The sequence below is a fragment of the Crocodylus siamensis genome, chromosome 1 (genome assembly GCF_052110815.1).
Source record: "Crocodylus siamensis isolate JL-2025a chromosome 1, ASM5211081v1, whole genome shotgun sequence".
In the NCBI taxonomy this organism is placed as follows: Eukaryota; Metazoa; Chordata; order Crocodylia; family Crocodylidae; genus Crocodylus; species Crocodylus siamensis.
This window is the reverse complement of record NC_143395.1, coordinates 181416994-181436829: the sequence shown is the minus strand read 5'-3', so window position 1 is coordinate 181436829 and position 19836 is coordinate 181416994. Positions and strand designations below refer to the sequence as shown.

Sequence of the window (19836 nt, the reverse complement as noted above, 5' to 3'; positions counted from 1 at the left end):
CAAAAGATACAAAACAAGAAAAGACTGAAAAGAATGGTACCTATCTCATTGAGAATAAGTTCTTGCCACTGAAAACAATGATTAAAGATTAAAGAAAGATGGCATATTAGTCATGCCCATCAAATCCACTATTTTTCCAGTTCTCTAAGCAGGTAAAAAGATAAATGGTTAAATAATCTATGTTACTTTTTACAACTTGGGATTTTTATCAGGATACAATCACTGGGATATTACGGTCTCTCTTGTCCCATCTACCATCCATTTCTTTCAAGACTGAGATGACCAAGAGTAAGATCTAGTTTAAAAGTTACCATTCATAAAATAACAAAGCATTCAAGGTACTCCAAGAAATAGCTGACTTTCAGAGCAAACCATGTTTGTAAAGAGCTAGATAAAACCATAACTTTACATGTAATAAAAAGCAAATAATTAACCAGGACCTATAAAATCATCACTTAATGCACTAATAAGCAGTACCATTTGAAATTCCTAGAGGATCTTGGTACCAGATGTGCTCTAATTTAAAAATCCATTTATTCTGTCTCCTACAATATGTAAAGCTTTGAACCATCTTCATAAACTTTGCTTCTGTTTATGGGGAGCATATGGTCTTCCACTCTTCTCTGTATTCCTCATACTTAGCACTGCTACACACTATTATGTTTGCCTGAGGTGTAAATTTTCCTAAACTCTAGGGTAATATAGATCCTACTACACTGTGATTAATATTATGTTCCTTACTCATGTGAATGCAAAAACCCCTCTGCCACTACATACGGTCCTATCTGCCAATCGCAGCTATGGTGGAGAACTCTTAATTTTAATGCAGCAGTTTACTTTTCAAATCTGTGCTAACTGCGTATGTAAGTGAAACTCCAAAACTATAACAAGTTAGAATTGACTGCCCACCACTGAATCTGGACACTAGTGAAGTGAAGATTTTGGTGGTGCTTAGAATTGTCATGTTTGTTACAAAATATTTGCAGTATTAGGAAAGATAATATCTACTAGCCAGGCAGTTCAGACTTCAGTTAAAAGTCCCACCACCAGCACTGCAGAATAAGAAGTGAACCATCTAAACTGATTCTTATGAATGACTACCCATATCACCCTGGGGGACAGCCTGAATACTTACTTTTTTTGTTTAAGGTTTGTTCCATTTTCTAACTCGAATTACTATTTTTCTTCATTTCAGGACTCTCTTGTATAGGCTTTTTCCAAGCTCAAAAGATTTACTTTCATGGGACAATGAGACATTGTCAGGAAAAAAAAAAAAAGAAGAAGAAAGATAAGATCTCAACAGATGCTTCCTGTAAAGTTATTGCTACAGCTTAATGAGCCAGAGGCAGCCATCTTGTTGGTAAATTATGACCTTATCACATTATCATAAATTATAATTCTTACATGGATCACTTGTAAGATAAATTCCAAATGCAAATGTATGTTTCCCTATGCAGGAAGAAATTGTCCCTAAAGAAGTGACAGTCTCTCAAGCCCTAGATAACTCAGTGCCTGCTCAGCTGGTTTTGTGCCTTCACTTCGTCCCCTTGGGAATGCTCGTACAGAGCCACCTTCTCCTGGTTTCCCTTCAGCTTTTCTCACACTCCCACCTGCAGCTGGGTGGGAGGAATCAGTAAAGCAAAAAGATGGAAAAGTGATTTTTTTGAAGTTTCACAGTTGTTTCAAGTGACTAGAATTCTGTACATTCAACTTTTCATTCTTCCATTTCCTCCCCTTATTTCATGTTTGTGACTGATTGCAATACAGACTGATTAACAATGTCCAGGTTTTAGGTTGTCTCTTTACGTTTTCATTTTTTTTCTTTTGCTTCGCCAAAGGAAAATAAGTTACAAAATAGAAAACGGGCAAAAGACAAAGGTGTTTGGCAGCAGGGTGGGATGCATTTACCCTACACACCATCCAGTTTACTGCACTTTGAGGCAAGAAAATAAAGGTGGTGGGGAGATGGAAGCTGAATGCTGCAAAAAAAAAAAAAAAAAAATTTGCAAAAAGAAAAGAAAACATATTGTTTTGTTCCTTTGCATTGAAAAATTGGAATGTTTCACTGAAGATGTGAACAAACTACTACCCAGGAAAATGTTGATGAAACTCTCGTTTAGCCAGAAAATGTCTCGGCATAACAGTTACAACCAGCCTCGGGGATGATGTCACAGCACAGTCCAGCCCAACACTTCATATCCAAAGAAAAGCGTCAGCAGGGCTGAGGGGAATGGCAAAGCCAGCAGTACCACTGGCATTCCTTTCCTCTGCATCCCCAGCACAGCAGGAATCAGCACGGTTTGAACTCTGCCCTTGGAGGGGATGGACTGGAGAGTAGCACAGAGCTTGTAGCACTTTCACATGAGAAGAGAACATACATCCATTTCTACCCTGTTTAATAATGATTCAGTCATAAAAAAAATGAAAAATTAAACACTGCTTAAATATTAAAACAATGAAAGAATTAAATGTTCTCTTTAGTAGAATACATGAGAATATTATGGAAACAAGCTGGGTGTTCACACCACCCTTGTCTCTCTTCTAAGATATACACTGTGTTAATCAGCTATTATCAGTTCATTAGGGGAAGGGATGGAGGACTACTTACCAATCTAGCTTGTAATGATTTAGCAGAGTGAGGGTAACTTGTGATACTGGTAATGATGACACTGCAGAAGGTTTAATCAGAAGGCAGTAATGTTAGTTTGCACAAACCCATCTTTTTAAAACCTTCAGATCAAAGAGACCTCTCTCCCCACCTCCCACCCTTCCAAAAGAGGTCTGTTCCCTGTATATCTCTAACAGCCTGTCCAGTTAGCTAGAGGAGTAAGTTCCTACAAGTTGGAACAGGTACAATCTTTTTTGAATGACATACGGAAGTGAACCTATCAAAGAACCAAGAAAAAGCATTAGTCCAAACTTCTTGAATATGACCCCCTTCTCCAGCAGCCAAGACTGGATAGTAACAAACCTGCAAAGTACACCCAAAACACTGCCCCTATACATCTGAAAGAACAGGGTAGTTACTGTGTTTAGTTTGTGTAACGCAGGCGGTACTTCAAGAGGTACCCCCTTTCCAATTGAAGGGATCAAAGCAAGTGCACAAGCACTGTGGGAGGTGTAGGGATTCTCCCCCCCTGTAGAGCAGAGCCAGGCCACCAATAGGGACTTAGCCATATACCTTTTAATACTCGGAACATAACAGGAATAGATCAGAGGGTATAGCAGACACTACAATGCCCCAAGGGGGCAGGATTCAACAAAGGTTAGACACTTACAATCATTGACAAAAGACAGGGTTAACAAACTATAAAAGACAAACAGCAGAACAAACAATACGGGTTGGTAAAATAGAAAAAGGCACAAAATGCAAAATGTCAAATGACAAGGAAATATAGGGCCTTGGTACCTGGAGGGGGAGAAAGCACAATGGCCCCTTTCCACTACTAGATTTGCTTCTTGTTGCTCACCTACCCCAAGTTACCTCAGCTGGGATTTGAACACAGAACTCTCATGTGGTAGGCAAGAAGACTGCCACACAGCCACCACTGGTGGCACTATACCAGCCTGCTAGGGGTCTTGACCTTCCCAGAGCCCCAGCCTCACATTGAGCTGCCTGGCCTCTGATTGGACGAGCTGGAAGCAGAGCTGGGAACCTCTCAGGTCACTGCTCAGATCCTTGCTGGAGCAGGGGAGCCTCTCCTTCTGGCTGCAGCCTCTCCTAGGGGATCCTGGAGCCCAGCGGGGAGCCTCTCCTGCCGGCTGCATGCTGCACTGCTGAGGGTCCCACTACTGCCTGCAAGTCCTGCTCTTTCAGGCTCTTTTGGGGCACTGCTCCTGCCCCACTGGCTCAGCTCTGTGAAGCTCCTTCCTTGTTGTCCTTTACTGGTCTCTCCTGAGTCAGCCCACGCTGCCCCTTTTATCCCCCTCCAGGTGACCCAAAGGACCAATCAGGGGACTGGGGGGGGGGGTGAGTCTCTGGGGCCTGATTGGTGCGAAAAGGGAATCCCAAGTCCTCCAATCATCTTTTGCCCTTTCAAAACCCCTGGGCTAAGTCACTGCCAGCTAGCCTGTCACATCCGTCTTCCATATCCTTTCATCCAGGAGCATTTGTTTCCTTTCAACTCTATAGGAACAGAGAGGTGGTACAGCAGGGAGGATAGTTCTTTTGGCCCTGGTTTGCAAACCTATCTAGCAGAACTACTTTTGATGGTGGTGTAATGCAGTAAGCAGGGCTTGCATCCTGGGCCAACCCTGTGAGAACATGTTGGGTAGGGGTTCTAAGAACAGGGAAGGAAGAGGGCGTTGCCCAGCTCACCCATCTCAAGTTAGGCTACTGCAAAGTTTGTACCAGTCTCTTGAACAAAAGAACACACCAGCCAAAGAACCTTTTTGTCAGTGAATCTACAGCTTTTGGTGGCATAGCTCTGCTGGTTAAGGATACGGTGGGTTTTCATCCTTCTTACCCTCCTATGCCAGTAAAACTTTAAAGTAGAGATCAGGCCTTAGCCAATTCCCTTCAGAATTAGGTCATGCTTTCCTTAGCTCTCCTCTGGCTGTTACCAATTGAATTAAAAATCTGGGACAATTTGTACAGCAAACATTTTTGCTTTCAAGGATCTAGCACACAGTCAGTAACAGCAAGAAGAAAGCTTGCAGAAAGTGGCATTTCGATGGCAAGAATGATGAGACAGGTCTGGCAGACAACAACACAGAGCAAGTGTCAACAACCACAGAGAAGCAGGAAGAGCTGGCATTCCCTTTTAGAGAATGCCTATTTCCTATGGGAATACAAATTATAATTAAAAAATAACAGTATTTAATAAAACACATTAAAATGGTAGTTTATTTCTGACACCAAATGCTGCCAGTCTTGGGAGCTTACCTGCGTGAAATCACTTACTATAGAATTACAGCAATGACATAACAAGGCACCTCCAAGACAGCAGTCAGCTGCCAGCATCAGCTATTTTTGTGGCTGCCTGTGTACCTTCAGTTTTGCTACTGAAACACAGGGTTGGAAGAAACCTCAAGGCTAGGGACAGATATTACATGTAAATTGGTTTAAGTGATCAGAAACTGGTTTAAATCTGTAAAAGAACAGATGTTCAGTGCACATAAACCAGTTTGAAGATGGCTGAAACTGGTTTGAGATAAACCTGGTTGAATATAGTATCAGACTTAATTGATTTGGATCAAACTGGTTTATGCAATGTCTGTCCCACATCCCTTTCTGGTTTAACTTAAACCAGGATCCCTCAGCATCCCAGATGCCTTGCAGCCCTGGGCGGGTCTCTCTGTTATCTAGCTGGAGCTCCGGCAGAGACTACAGGCCCAGCAAGGTCTGCTTGGCTTCCTTTGCTGCTCAAGCAAGGCTTCCCTCTCCCCTCTCCCACAGCATGGACCATAGTCAGTATGTAGTATGCTAGCTAATGCTGAGAGGTGTCTGTGTAAGGCAGACAGGACAGTGTCTGTTTAGGGCTTTTTAGAGCTAATCAACAGGTAGCTGGTAATGTCCTCTGTTCCTTCCTTGGAAAAAGTTATTTAAGAAGAGCTTGAATTAATAATAGAGGCTTTTGTTTTCTTGATTGAGTGCTAAATACTGTTATCAATGGTCAGGAGCAGCGGGGTGGGGACAGGGGACCCCTTCCTAATCAGAGCATCCTGCTGGGGCCTGGTCATTTTGAAGGGAAGGAAGGGCTGCTCTAGCACCCCCCGGCTTCTAGGAGCCACTGCAGGTATGTTCCTGCATTTCTTCAGTCCGTGTGGTTACAAACTAGTTTAGCCTAGCCAGGTTAGACTAACCTGCAAAGATTGAATCAATTCAGGTTTAGGCATTTTCAATGTCTGTCCCTAGTCCAAGGGTGAACCCTTCCACAGATACAGAATTTGCTGTTCTTAACCTACCCCAGACTCCTTGAAAACCTCCAGTGAAGGCAGTTCCACAACTTAAGGAGCTTGTTCCATTGTCCTAGTGTTCTGTTCCTATTTGTACATGTCTGTCTCTTCCCATCATCCATTTAATAAAGCAGCAGTGAAGTGACAGCATAGTTCATTTCCCTCTCTGTGAAAGGTGAATCTAATCTGGAGCTCTAGAAATGAAGACCCTTCTGCTTTGAAATAGGCTTCCTCTGAATGGTGTGACTTTGGCCCTTCTCACACTGTTATTAACACTGTAATGCAGGGGCAGGCAAAATGTGGCCCATGGGCAAGATGCAGCCCACCAGGCCATTCTATCTGGCCTGCAGGGCCTCTAAAAATTTAGAAAATTAATTTTTATCTGTCCCTGGCTGCCTGTCACTCGGCCCTTGATGGCTTATCAGAACTCAGTAAGCGGCCCTCCACCCAAAATGACTGCCTGCCCCTGGTGTAAAATGGGACCTTTTTATTTATTTATCCAGAGCTACCAATTCATGACAGAGAGACAGTGTCCTACTTAACCTTAGGTCCTGCTGTGGTTGCCTTAATGGCAAGATTGATTTGCAGCCCTGCTGCAAAATGTAAGAGATTCACTTTTTTTTAAAATCCATATATTAAATTAAATCAGCATCTTAATGAGGGGGCAGTGCTCGCTAACAGGAGAACATGTTCTGTTTCAGCCTGCTTGCTGGTGATGAGATTAAAAATGCTTTCACTGTGTAATTGAGCTGATGCATGCCATGCTTTAGCAGGGTAAACACCACCACAGACTACTTGCATCCCAGCTTTGGCTGCTTAAGTAGCTTGCTGAAATGAGCTCTGAGTCCATCAAAGACAGTAAGCAACCTTGAAGTAAAGATAAACAGTCTTATCTTAGGCTTCCCAATGCTGCTTTTCTGAATAAGCATTGACAGTTTACACGTTAAACTGCTCTCCAATTGGGAATGATAACTTGGGATAGTGAGTCGAACCACCTGGAGCCTGTATTACAGTAGACTTCTCTGCTACAAGAATAGCCTGGTTCTTGTTGCCGAATGAGATTATTTTTGTTGGTACACAATATAGATAACAAACCAACCCTATGTGAAGGCAGTAATTAGGCCTGAATCCAACAAGGCAGTTTAACAGCATAATTTTAAGCATGTTAGTAGTCCCACTGAGACTCCTTTCATGCTGAAGTGTTCCATTGCTTTGAAGAATTACTGTTGACAATCATGTGCAGAATTCCTAAATGCAGGATATCACCAAAACCACCAATCTCAAAGAGTATCACAGTGGTGAGCCATCTTATTTTGCAGATAGGCAACTAAAGCACTAAAATGCATTTCACTTGTCAGTGCACAGCTGGTCAGGGGCAGAACAGAAAGAGAACTCAGGTCCTTCCACTCCAAATCCACTGCCCTATCCATTAGGCCACACTGCCTCCCCAATATAAGAGAGGGGAATTAGTTTTTTTCTGTTTCTTATTTCATTCAGTCGGGCATGCTGACTGTAAAGCAAAGGTTTGGTATGAAATCCTGGCTCCACTGAAGTCAATGGAAAAAACACCCACTGATTATAATGAGCTAAGGATTTGCCCTCCTGTCTCTCTTTTAAATAAAACTAAATCAACATTCTGCTGCTAGAGAAATGCCACATCTCCCAGGCAAAGTACAATAGAATCCATACAGTAAAACTCATCCTTGAAAGCTATATAATAATTTGCAGCTGTCTGGCAAGGGAGTGAAGTATTCAGGCCAAAAAGTATCCTTTCATACAATGTAAATCCAGTCCAAGTGTTACCAATACATGGAACATAAAATTTGACACATGAAGTGAAAAATAGAGATAAAAAAGAAACAGAAATAATAAATTGCCAAAGTGAAATAATAAAAAAATACTTTAAGCATATCAGAAAGCAGCTGCCTATGGAGAATCAGCAGGTATGCTGCAGTCCCAGAGTGCAGAAGGAGCAATCAAATAAGAAGATTGCAGCCAAGTTAAATTATTTCTTTGCAATCAGTTTTCACCATGGAGGATGATTGGGGTTAGGGGCAGGAAGAAAAGCTAGCTATTCTGGAGGTCACTATTTATATTAAGACATTGCCAGAGCTACAAGAATACAAAAAGTGATAAAAGAAGAGGTGGTGGAAAAATCCAAGCTTCCAATTGTATTGAATCAGCAGGACCAGATAGCAGATTGTAAAGAAACTGAACAAAAAACAGCTGAGCTACTAACAAAAAAAATATCATTAAACAGCTATTATGCCAGAGGGATGATAATTATATCCATCTTTTAAAAGAGGAGAATACACAGTTGAGTCCAAGAACTATAAAGCATCAAATCAAGGTAGAAAGAGCTGAGTAAAACTACAGCCAATCAAGGTACAAAATACCATCAATTATAGCAGAATGAACCTGGAATAGCTCTCTTGAATCCAGTGAATTCATCCTGGTTTTGCACTGGAGTAAATCAATTTAGATCAGTGGTTCCCAACCTTTTTTTCCCATGCCCCGCTGCTGGGAGTGGAGTGCAGTGGTGGCAGTGGCGGGGGAACTCCCAGCACATGGCACGGCTCATCTTTTCTGCATTGCCCCCACAATTCTCATTTGAGTTGCAACCCGGGGTTAGGAACTGCTGGTTTAGATGCTGGTCATCCTTGGTGACTGACAGAGGGGCAACTCCCAACCCACCTACCTGTCTAGGGCAGTCTGCCTTTTCTCTCCTGCCACGCCTTTGATGTAATGTAAAACAGTGTTACAGTAAGCGGGAGGCTGTCCATTTAAGACCCCGATGCCTAGGGGTCTTTACATATGACTCCAACCTTCCCCTATTGTGTCCCATGCCTTGCAGATGGCATCCTTAAGTTGCTCTATGATCTGGCTTGAAGCTGGGCCAAACTCAGCCCCTTGCTAGGACTCGCACATTCATCCTTTCTCTCCATCCGAAAGGGCCTCATTCACACCACCTGCTCTCACCAGGCCTCTTGAACTCTTTGGCCTTTTATGGCAGCCTCCTTCTGCTGGCTGCCACCTTCATAGCAGCATACATGCTGACTAACCTCTTTTGGCTGTGATGTCCTCTCGCTCGAGGACCTTTGGCCTGTTTAAGGCCCTGGCCCCACCCCCAGGCCAGTTAGGGTGTCAGATGGCTCTTCACAGCCTTGTCCTGCCTCTCGTGGTGGGCACAATTGCCCTTTGGCCTTCCAGCCCTGGCCCCATTACATTCATCAGTCGAGGGATCATAGAGTTAGTCTAGCAGCTACTGCCCTCCATGGACAACAGGGGTCCTTTTCTGGGTCCCACCATACAGCCATCTCCCCTTAAGCTTGCTTACAGCCCTGCAGATCTTAATGGAGCACCTCTTCTCTCAACCAGGCTCACCTGAGACCTCAGCCTCACTGCTGCCTGCACTAATCAGGGGTTTGCCTAGCTCCTTTGCAGGCCCACAAGCTGTTAGCCCCCCTTGCTAAGATGGGCCTTGTTCTCACTAGGCCCCAGCCTTCTCCCTGGGGCTCTGGACCCCACTGGGCCCATTGGAACCTCCTGCCATCCCCACAGTTCCTCCCTTACCTCCAAGGTGTTGTGAACAGTAGCTCAGCCGAGTGATGTTTCTCCAGCTGCCAGCAGCAGACTACTGGCTCAGCCCTGATGCCTGAGCTAAAATGACAGCAGCTCAGTTCTCACTAACAGTCATATGGCCCAGCCTGCAGCCATGTGACCTTCTCTTCAAGGCTGGTCCACACCGGTCAGTTGCCCTGCTGTCTGCTCTTGCCCTTAAAGTAGCGGGTACCGAAGGTGCTCTGCCACACACCTTCTCCCTTAAGTGGCTGCCAAGAGCAGGGAGGGGGAGGGGGAGAGCTCTCCCTGCTGCTCAACAGACAGGCTCCTCTGTAGCCTGCAACAGCCCACTAAGTGGCAGGCACCCCAGTGGTGCTCCGCCACAGTGATCTACAAAACTATCAAAACATGGGGAATCCAAAGACCAGAAATAACCACAGCTCCATTGACACCAGCTGAGGATCCAATTCCATAAACATGGAAGCCACAAGGAACCAGGTAACCAAGAGACTGGCCTAAATCCACATATTCTTAAAATCAGAGTAATATTTGGTAGGAGAGGGGAAAGGGAGATAACCTTGGACTGAGCCTAAAAGTTTAATCTGCACCGATATATTTCAACCATGCTTTCAGTTTAGTCTCACTTTTTCTCTATCATGAGAGACCCTGTTTACTCACTAAGCTAAACACATAGGAGTGTGCAGAAGAGGGTGGAGCCCCAGCCCCAGACTCGCAGGTCTGGATGATCTAAGAAAGGCTAGCTGCTGGAACTACCAGTAAATTTTCTGCCTACTAGTGCTCTAACTCATATTGCACTGACAGAAATGCTTGCCACTAGCTAATCGCATGCAAATCAAACTCAGATACTTGGGACCAAATTCCAATCCCCATAAAACTAAATGCCCAAACTCCCACTGATTTCAGTGCAACCAGAATTTGATCTTAAAATATGAAGATATTCTGTCTACTCTCACATGTAAGCACTTAATAAAGTGTTTTCTGCCAGCTTCTCTTGTTTGGGGTATAAGAACTATAAAACAAATCTCTGTCACCTTTGAAGTGAAACGAGATATTATTAAAGTGAGGTTATATAGATCAAAGATTTGGGCTTTAGTGACAGACTGTAAAATGCTAGAAACTGTTGGAACTGAATGCTATTTAAGAATTTGCAGTTGCCTCATTAAATAAAAACATTCACAGAAGAGATGAAATTTGTTTTAACAAATCCATTATAAATTCCACTCCAATTTTGCAGTGGTTTTACTCTTAAATAGTGCCTCAGTTTGTTCTGCAACAAGGACGTGACAGGACCAGACTGGAAGGTATAAGGCCCCATCGTCCATGGGTATAAAATGGTATAGTTCCACTGCAATCAACTGAACTATGCCATTTTATATCAGCTGATAAGCTAGCTCAGAATAACTTTTAATTACCTTGGGAATGCTGCCATCCAGTCTGTTTTAACAGGCTGCCAACTTGATCTTGAAAAACGAACAGGACAACACCATGAAGCATGCATGGACATGTCTCAGTAGAGGGCAACTTTCGATTGAACATTACTGTTATAACAAAAAGTGCTGAAAATGGGAATGTATAGAAGGGTTTGTTCAACACAAGTATGGACAGATAACATGTAACTTAGTGGATAAGGACCTACTAAGTCTGCTGCTTTTCTCTGATGACTTTTGGCCTTATTTGTACATTTACAGGAAAAGTTCACCAGACTTGTCTTTTCTGGTTCCAGTCTCAGTGAAACCTGAGGGTAATTTGTGTGCGTTAAGTAACTTTGACATTGAAATGTTTAATAATCAATTTTTATTTCCCTTTCCTGGCATCATTTACATGCTCAGAATGCAGAACGATCCAGCTCTCTCAAAAGATGCAATTCTAAGCAAATATTTTTCTTCCCTTTTTCTTTTAAAGCCCAGATATTTTAGCTTTCCTGTTTCATGCCATTCAAACTTGACATTTACTAGAAGAGTTTCTTGGGACTACTTGGAATTACTGAGCTTGTTCCTTGGGGTGCAAGAACACACTCTCTGCAGGAAGTCAAGCCATGAAAATATGTTTGTGGATCTTTCACTTTCTACTGTACAACCTTCAGAACACATCAGCACAGAGTAATTAAACATTGCTTGACAGTTTTAGTAGTAAGTGATAACTGAGGGCAAGATCTTGTGAAAACAGCCATACTGGTAAACCAGAAGCAGGTGAGTAATTGTTTTGAAAACAATGGGACCCCTTGGGCGAGTCCACACATGCACACACGTGCGCTTGGAGCAGCTCCAATAGAAGTGGTGCAAATTTGAACTGGGGCTTTTTGCCTCAGCGCACATCCCTGGATATGAACTTTAGTGTGGGGCAAATTGTGCTACTTGGGGCAAAATAACCCTGCCTGGCTCCTCCCGGCTCTGCAGCCAGGGGGAGCTAGAGCCTTGGGCCAGCACCTGTGCTGGCCCCAGCAGTATAAAAACCTGCCCTGGCCAGCAGCTCAGCCCTCAAGAGCTTCTGAGGCCCAGCCACTTGGTATCTGGGGACACTAGCCCCTTGTGTCAGCTAGACTGCTGAAGCAGCAACCCAAATTCACTTTTTAAAATACCCCCAAATCCACATTCTTCCACAATTAGAACAAAAGATAGAGAGAGAGAGAGAAAGAAAGAGAGGGATTGATCAGATGGGCAATGTTTTATTGCTATATTAACAATGTTAAAGAAATTTGGAAGCCTACCAGTGTCTCTAGCATCATAATAAAATAAATTCTAAAAATCTATGTGTTTTAATGTTTGCTTTTGTTTTCCTTATCACATGTTAGGTGTGTGATGGGGAGGATGTGGGGTTTCCAGGAAGGTGGGAAAGGGGGTGGGGGGATTTGGGTGGATGCGTGTGGAGGGATGTGAGTCAGAGTGTGGGTAGGTATGGGGGGACTGTGGGTGTGGGGGCTGCTTAGGAGGATTTCATAGATTTCATAGACATTAGGGCTGGAAGGGACCTCGGGAGATCATCGAGTCCAGCCCCCTGCCCAAAGGGCGGGAAGTCAGCTGGGGTCATAGGATCCCAGCAAGATAAGCATCCAATTTACTCTGGAAGGTGTTCAATGTAGGTGCTTGAACCACCTCCAATGGCAGACTGTTCCAGACCTTGGGGGCTCGGACAGTAAAGAAATTCTTCCTTATGTCCAGCCTGAAACGGTCTTGCAGGAGTTTGTGACTGTTCGACCTCGTCATCCCTTGGGGCGCTCTGGTGAACAGACGTTCCCCCAGATCCTGGTGTTCACCCCTGATAAACTTATAGGTGGCCATCAGATCACCCCTGAGCCTGCGCTTTTCCAGGCTAAAGAGTCCCGTGGCTCTCAGCCTGTCATCGTAAGATCTGTTTTCCTGACCTCTGATCATGCGCGTGGCTCTCCTCTGGACTCTCTCAAGCTTCTCCACATCCTTTTTGAATTGTGGAGCCCAAAACTGGACGCAGTACTCCAGCTGCGGCCTCACCAAGGCCGAGTACAAGGGGAGAATGACGTCCCGGGATTTGCTCGAGAAGCATCTATGGATGCACGCCAGCATTTTGGTCGCTTTACTAGCCGCAGCATCGCATTGGCGGCTCATGTTCATCTTGTGGTCAATGATGACCCCCAAGTCTTTTTCTTCTGTAGTGCTAACCAACGTAGCACTGCCGAGCCTATAAGGGTGCTGCAGGTTTTTCCTCCCAAGGTGGAGAACCTTGCATTTTTCGGTGTTAAACACCATGAGGTTCTCGTCTGCCCATTTGCTGAGCTTGTCCAGGTCAGCCTGGATCACCCGCCTATCTTCTGGCGTGGATGCTTTGCCCCAAAGTTTGGTGTCATCGGCGAACTTGGCCTGTCCACTCCTAACTCCAATGTCCACATCATTAATGAAGATGTTGAACAGTATGGGTCCCACGACAGAGCCTTGAGGGACCCCACTGGTTACAGGGCACCATGATGATTGACTGCCATCAATCACAACCCTCTGGGTCCGACCACGAAGCCAATTTCTCAGCCAGCGGATCGTGGTGGAGCCAAGGCCACAACTGGGCAGTTTGGCCAAGAGGTGATCATGGGATACCAGATCAAAAGCTTTTTGGAAGTCAAGATATATGACATCAATCTCTTCTCCCTTGTCCAGGTGATAGGTCACCTGGTCATAGAAGGAAATGAGATTGGTCAAACAAGACCTACCCGCAACAAACCCGTGCTGGCTGTCCCTTAGAATGTTAGCCTGGGCCAGTCCCTCAAGGATGGCCTGCTTAATAAACTTTTTTAAGATCTTCCCCAGGATAGAAGTCAGGCTAATGGGCCTGTAGTTAGCCGGATCCTCTCTCCTCCCTTTCTTGAAGATCGGCACCACACTGGCCTTCTTCCAGTCTTCGGGCACTACACCAGAGCACCAGGAGTTTTCAAAGACCCGTGCCAGGGGCTGGGCTATGACGCTCGCCAGCTCCTTGAGTACCCTGGGGTGCAGGTTGTCAGGGCCAGCTGACTTGAAGGTATCCAGCTTCTCAAGGTGTTCCTTCACGAGGTCAGCATTGATGGAGGGTAGGGGATCCCCCTCACCCAGATTTCCCTGTCCCATAGCAGGCATGGGCATCCTGTGTGACTGATGAAAGACTGACACAAAGTACCTATTTAATAGGTTGGCTTTTTCCTGGGCGTCAGTTGTCAGTTGCCCCATCTGGTTTAGCAGGGGTCCAACATTGCCCTTGCTTTTCCTCTGGCTCCCCACATATCTGAAAAAGGACTTTTTGTTGTCCTTGATGCCTGAAGCTAGTTGGAGTTCAGTTGCAGCCTTGGCTTTCCTGGTTTGCTCCCTGCAGGACCGGACCAGCGCGGAGTAATCCTCCTTGGAGGTGAATCCCGTCCTCCATCCTTTGTAGGCTTTCCTTTTTAGCCACAGTAGGTCCGCTAGGTCTCTGGAGAGCCAGGGGGGCTGCTGTGCCTTCTTGCTGCCATGCAGGAGTGGGTCCCCTGCATGAATGCCATGTTTCCCAGGTGGCTGAGGGGGCATGGTGGCGCTGGCAGCAATGGGAACGTGGCAGTGGTGCTAAGCAGGGAGCTCCCACAGATGCCACTGGTGCTGTCGGCAGCAGAGGGGGAGGTTGACAAGCGCTGACCAGGAGTCAGCAACTAGCTGCAGATGCCACTGGCAGTGTCAGCGACAGCCAGCAGCAATCACTGACTGCCTGCAGATACCCCTGCCAGTGCGGGGCGGGGGCAAGCAGCATTTTCTGAGGGGGTGCACTGCCATGCTCAGGAGGTGCACGTGCACCTGCATGCACCCCTGTGTTGCTAATGGTCCCCTGCCCCCCACAGGGCAGAGCCCCCCCCCACAGAGCACATGGACTACCGTCTGCAAGGTCCCAGCCCCCTCCAGGGGCTACAGCTCCACCCCAGACTCCCCCCCACTGAGTCTGCTGCTCATTCCCCTTGCCCTGCTCCTCTCCAGCCTCCATAGGCTGGAGAAGAGCAGAACAAACAGGAGGCTGGAGAGAATAGGAGAATGAGAAGCCTTGTTCCCCCAACCCTGTTCTTTTCCCCTGCCTCCCATTCATTCCCCCTGCTCCCCGTTCATTCCCCCATCTCCTGTTCATTGCCCCCATCTTCCCTTCATTCCCCCAGCTCCCTGCTTGCTCTCCCAGCCCCCCGCCCCCCCCACACACACACTTACCGGTAGTAGCAGAGAATGAGCAGGAGGCTGCAGAGAGCAGGAGAAGTCTCCTCATCTCCAGGGGCTTGTCTCCAGCCTCCTGCTCGTCTCCAGCCCCCTGCTCCTTCTCCTATTTGTCTCCAAGCTCAGAAGGCTGGAGATGAGCAGGGGAACGAGCAGGAGGCTGGAGACAGCCCCTGGAGATGTGCTGGAGACATTCCCCTGCTGTCTCCAGCCTCCTGCCTCTCCATCACACCACCAGCTATTGTTGGAATGCTTCTTCGCACTCTGATTGGCTGTTTGTCAGCTAATCGGAGTGCAAATAAAGCGTTATGGACAAACAGACAGACAGACTCAGGCTTTTATAATATTAGATACTTATACTCTTAGCCCTGACTCAGCAGAACTCTTAATCTCATGCTTATCTCCTTAAAATCAAAGCTGAAGAAAGATATGCTCCACATCCGTCATGAGTTACTAAACTCCTCCTCTCCTCTTTAAACTTCTTAAAATCATGCTGTGTAAATAGCAAAGAGCTGCTCTAAAATATTTCTCTGATATAGGCTCACTGCTGCAATATTAAGAAGGAGTACTGTAAAAGCAATGAGCACACCAAAAGAGAAAATATGTGCAAGTCCATTTGGTCCAAACTGCTGACAACCTGGGTTAATTCAACCCATCATTGTGAACTAATGACAAGCGTGATTTTGTATCTACAGTAAAACAGCAGTAAGAGAGTCAGGGACTAGTATTTTCCAGACTCACTGAACTGTGCTCTATGCAACCCTATGCAAGTGAGCAAGCTAAGGTTATAATGTAGCCAGGCAATAGGCCTAGCCCTCTATGAAACTTGGAGCAGCCTGCAAGAAGATTGCTCTGGGGCTCTCCCTCTAACTTGCTGCTATGGCCTTTTGGCTAGGGGAAAGTGAGACCAGGGGATATCTGAACCCTAGGGGCCTGGATGCTGGATGCCTGCCATAGATTTGGGAGTATCTTAAGCTGAAGAGTCCAGGAGACAGGACACTTGTCAGTAATAGTGCCACACAGACTTGAACAATTGAGCTGTACTCACTGACAGAATTTGAAACTGATTTGGTTAATTTGGCCCGAGATGAAAATAAAATAAAAAAGTAACTAGTCAGCTGCTGACAACCATTCCAGCAAACAAGTAACAGCAGGATGCAGGACCATTCTAGGCACATCAAGTCACATTATCCACATACAGCAAAAGCTCTGTTATCCGGCATCACTCCAGAATGTGGGATGCCGGATAACAAAATATGCTGGTTAATTGAGCGGCCCTGGCCACCACTTCTCCTGCTGAGCCTGGGGCATCCCTCTGCCCCTCCCGTGGCATCACCACCCGTCCCATGGGCCCTGCGGGCCCCAAGGGACAGGGAGGCAGGCCCCACATGGCCCTGAGCAACCTGTTATGCCCCCAAGGCTGTGGGGGCTCGGAGAAACCAGAAATGCCATGGTGGGCACTTCTGGTTTCACTTTATCTTACAAGCCAGCATGCTGGTTAGTGGAGCATGCCAGCTTGTAAGATGCCAGATAGCACAGCTGTTACTGTACATTACTGAGATGCTGAGAGGGAACAACGAAGGAACTATTCAGTCAATTTTATAATACGTAGAATTCTTATTTGTCCAGGCAAGCCTCAATTAGCAAGACATAGAAACTTTAGAAATGATTTGCTCATTCAAGTATATCACCTGGATTCCATTTTGACCACATTTGAAAACTGAGATCTGCATGAATACCTGGAAAAAACCCTTATAATGACAATGTTCAGTATCCCCTGGGTTTCACAGTCTCATCATGTCCTAGTATAGATATCTTATCTCTATTGTTCTTAATTTGCTTCCTATTTTCATTAAGGCAGGAGCCACTGAATGTTATCAAGCAGTTTGATGCCTTGATATAAATGAATCCATCTATACAATCATGAACAACATGTGTCCCTGCAGGCTGGGATGGGGGTGGTGCCCACAGGCTGCCCACATTGACTGCCCACAAGTGGTGGTGGTGGTGGCAGGGGTGGGGTGGCGGTGAGCTCCTACAGGCGGCCGTGGAGCTGTTGGCAAGCGCCGACCAGCTGCAGACACAGCTGGCAGTGTTGTCAGCCAGCGGGAAAGGGGTGGCAAGTGGTGACCACCCACAGGCAGTGGCAGCAGCAGCCAATCGTAGGGGGTGCACTACCAATCTCAGGGGGTGCACGTGCACCCGTGTGCACCCCCTATGTGTCGCCAATGTATACAGTGTAAAGAAAGAAACTGGTACATTTGATTCATTTTAGGAACATGATGAAACTTGGAACTCAAAGAATATGAAGAGAAAAGAAACCCTCATGGTCTAATTCTTAAAGAGGAGTTATTATTCAATTTTTTTTTAGAGTAGACCCTGGGCTTAAAGGATTTCCATTTACTCTTTCTACATGACTGTCTGTTTGGCAATGTGTTCTCTTCTATTCTTGCTCTAGTGCATATCGTCCTTTAGAGAAAATATTTTACAGCTAGAACACTTCCCATGATTCCATATTATGTATTTATGAAGCTAATCACACTCAGATCTCTCAAAGCTTCTATTAAGCTGAGGCTGGTAAGTTTCTAATTATTCTTGCTGAACAGGTACATCAGTCATGAGTTCTAGTACAGCAGGTTGCCATGTTTAATACTCAAAGAAAGAATAAATAATGGAGTCCTTTAGGTGTGATCAATGAAGTCTGGTACTGGGATGGGAAATCTGCAGCATATATTTATGCCATCTATTTTATTAATCACCTGTTTTTCCCATTCTGACCATTAAAGATTTCTGTATCTTTAAGAAACCAGGAAAGCACTAGTGCTGTAGTATCAGATCATAATTTCATGCAAGTAGACATGGCCTCATTAAAATCAACAGACTTGCACCAATTTACCCCAGATAAGGATGCTGCCCAAGTGCCCAGGTGATATACTGCATACATATTTTAATCCAAATGAGTACCATCAAATCACTGCATCCAAACAGAAGGTAATTGCTAATTGCCATTGTTGACATCCACTTGCCTTTTTACTGCCTTTGTCTGAACTCTGCTGAGAGGCATGTATTTGACAGACTACAAAACAAAATTTAAACATACGAAGACATGTTCCCCTTCCCACCTTCAGCAGAGCTTCATTTGCATAATGGGGGAGAGTCTAGCCAAACATGTATTAACCAGGATTAAGGTAGAAACAATCAATGTAACATCCATACATTTTTAGCAGTGTTGGGCCAGTCCCTGGGCCAGATCCAATGTGTGGGGGTCAGTCTGCAGGCCAGATATGGCCCATGAAACCATATCACTTGGCCTGTGGGACTCCCCATGTGTCCAGAAATTTAGCTGCCAGGTGACAACATTAATTGCCATGGCTCCCCCACTGCCAAATTTCCAAATTAAAGGGGAGCCCAAGCAGACTGGATAATACAGATCCATGGACCAGACCTGGAATGGCTCATATCTTGGTCACCCCCAGTCTTAAGCTTTCCCAGTGGTGCCCTCTCAGTATCATTTTTTTAAATGGTTCAAGTATTTGCTTCTTGATCTAATACTGTGGTTCACAAACCACTCTACAATAGCATTTCATTTTAGGATAAGATGCACTGTGCAAGAATTCAGTGTATGTTTCTAAACAGAGTTCCTATACTAATGCCTAATGTTTATGAACCATATACATAACATAAATCCTGCAAATGTGAATTCAATAATTTATAAATGAAAACAAGCCCTCATTAAGAGAGGATTTTCAGAGTCCTGTAGTATATAGATTCAGAGACCAGCAATAGAACATACTGCTCTGCATTAGATCTTCCTAGCCTGCCTCCACATCCATAGATGGGAATAATTCAGTTGGTCCAGGAAATGATCCCTTTCTTTTAAGCTCTGTAGTCCCAATTCAAAAGCACTTAATGACTTCTATTCTATATGATTCTATGACTTCCCAAACAGTCTTCTGTGTTGGTTAACAGATTTGTATTACATAAACAAAGAAAAACCTTATTTTCAGAGACAAACTGATTTTTTTTTACACTTGGAAATTAGCAGTTTGAGTAGTTAAAAATTATTATTCATACCACAATGGCAACAAATCTCACATCTGTGATCAAGGCCCAATACTCTTAAGCTGATACTTTTAAACGAGTTAGCAGGACTGTGCTCCTGCATACTAGATGGGAATCATGATCAGATTTGCTCTGTTTGTAAACAAGTTAATAAGAGTAAAAAGCTGAACGTTTACCTATCACAGAGCAAAAAATATATATAGCCAAATCCAGGTTACATGTGTGCAATTCTCACTATTCCAGTGTTGTGGCACTAGCATAACTAAGTGAAGAATTTGGCCCGTTATGTTTAAAATAAAAGGTTATGAACTATTCTATTGGCTTGCCCCAGCCATAGACAATGTGGCTTGTGGGATTTCCAGTCATTCTCAGAAGTCTTTACCATAAGAAATGTGGATGTTTGGTAAAGGAAACCCATGTGGTTTATACTACAGTATTCAGCAAACAAACCACTTAACTCCACATATAGAAAAGTTCCACAGTGTGTTGCTATTGTTTCAGAAACTTAGAGATAGGCACCCAAATCCATAGATAAGAATCTAAATAACTGGCATGATTTTCCAAACTGCTGCAGCTCCTGCCTGCAGTCAGAGAAACTGTGATTCTGTACTTTACAAAATTAAGCCATTCA

The 19836-nt window shown here is 44.9% G+C and overlaps 1 long non-coding RNA gene across 1 annotated transcript; it reads left to right on the top strand.

Moving 5' to 3' along the window:
* The first annotated feature begins 706 nt into the window (after positions 1-706).
* LOC149873731 (uncharacterized) lies at positions 707-1781 on the top strand. Its single transcript, XR_016442775.1, has 2 exons — positions 707-1360; positions 1458-1781. It is a non-coding gene; the product is annotated as an uncharacterized LOC149873731 (long non-coding RNA).
* The last annotated feature ends 18055 nt before the right edge of the window (positions 1782-19836 follow it).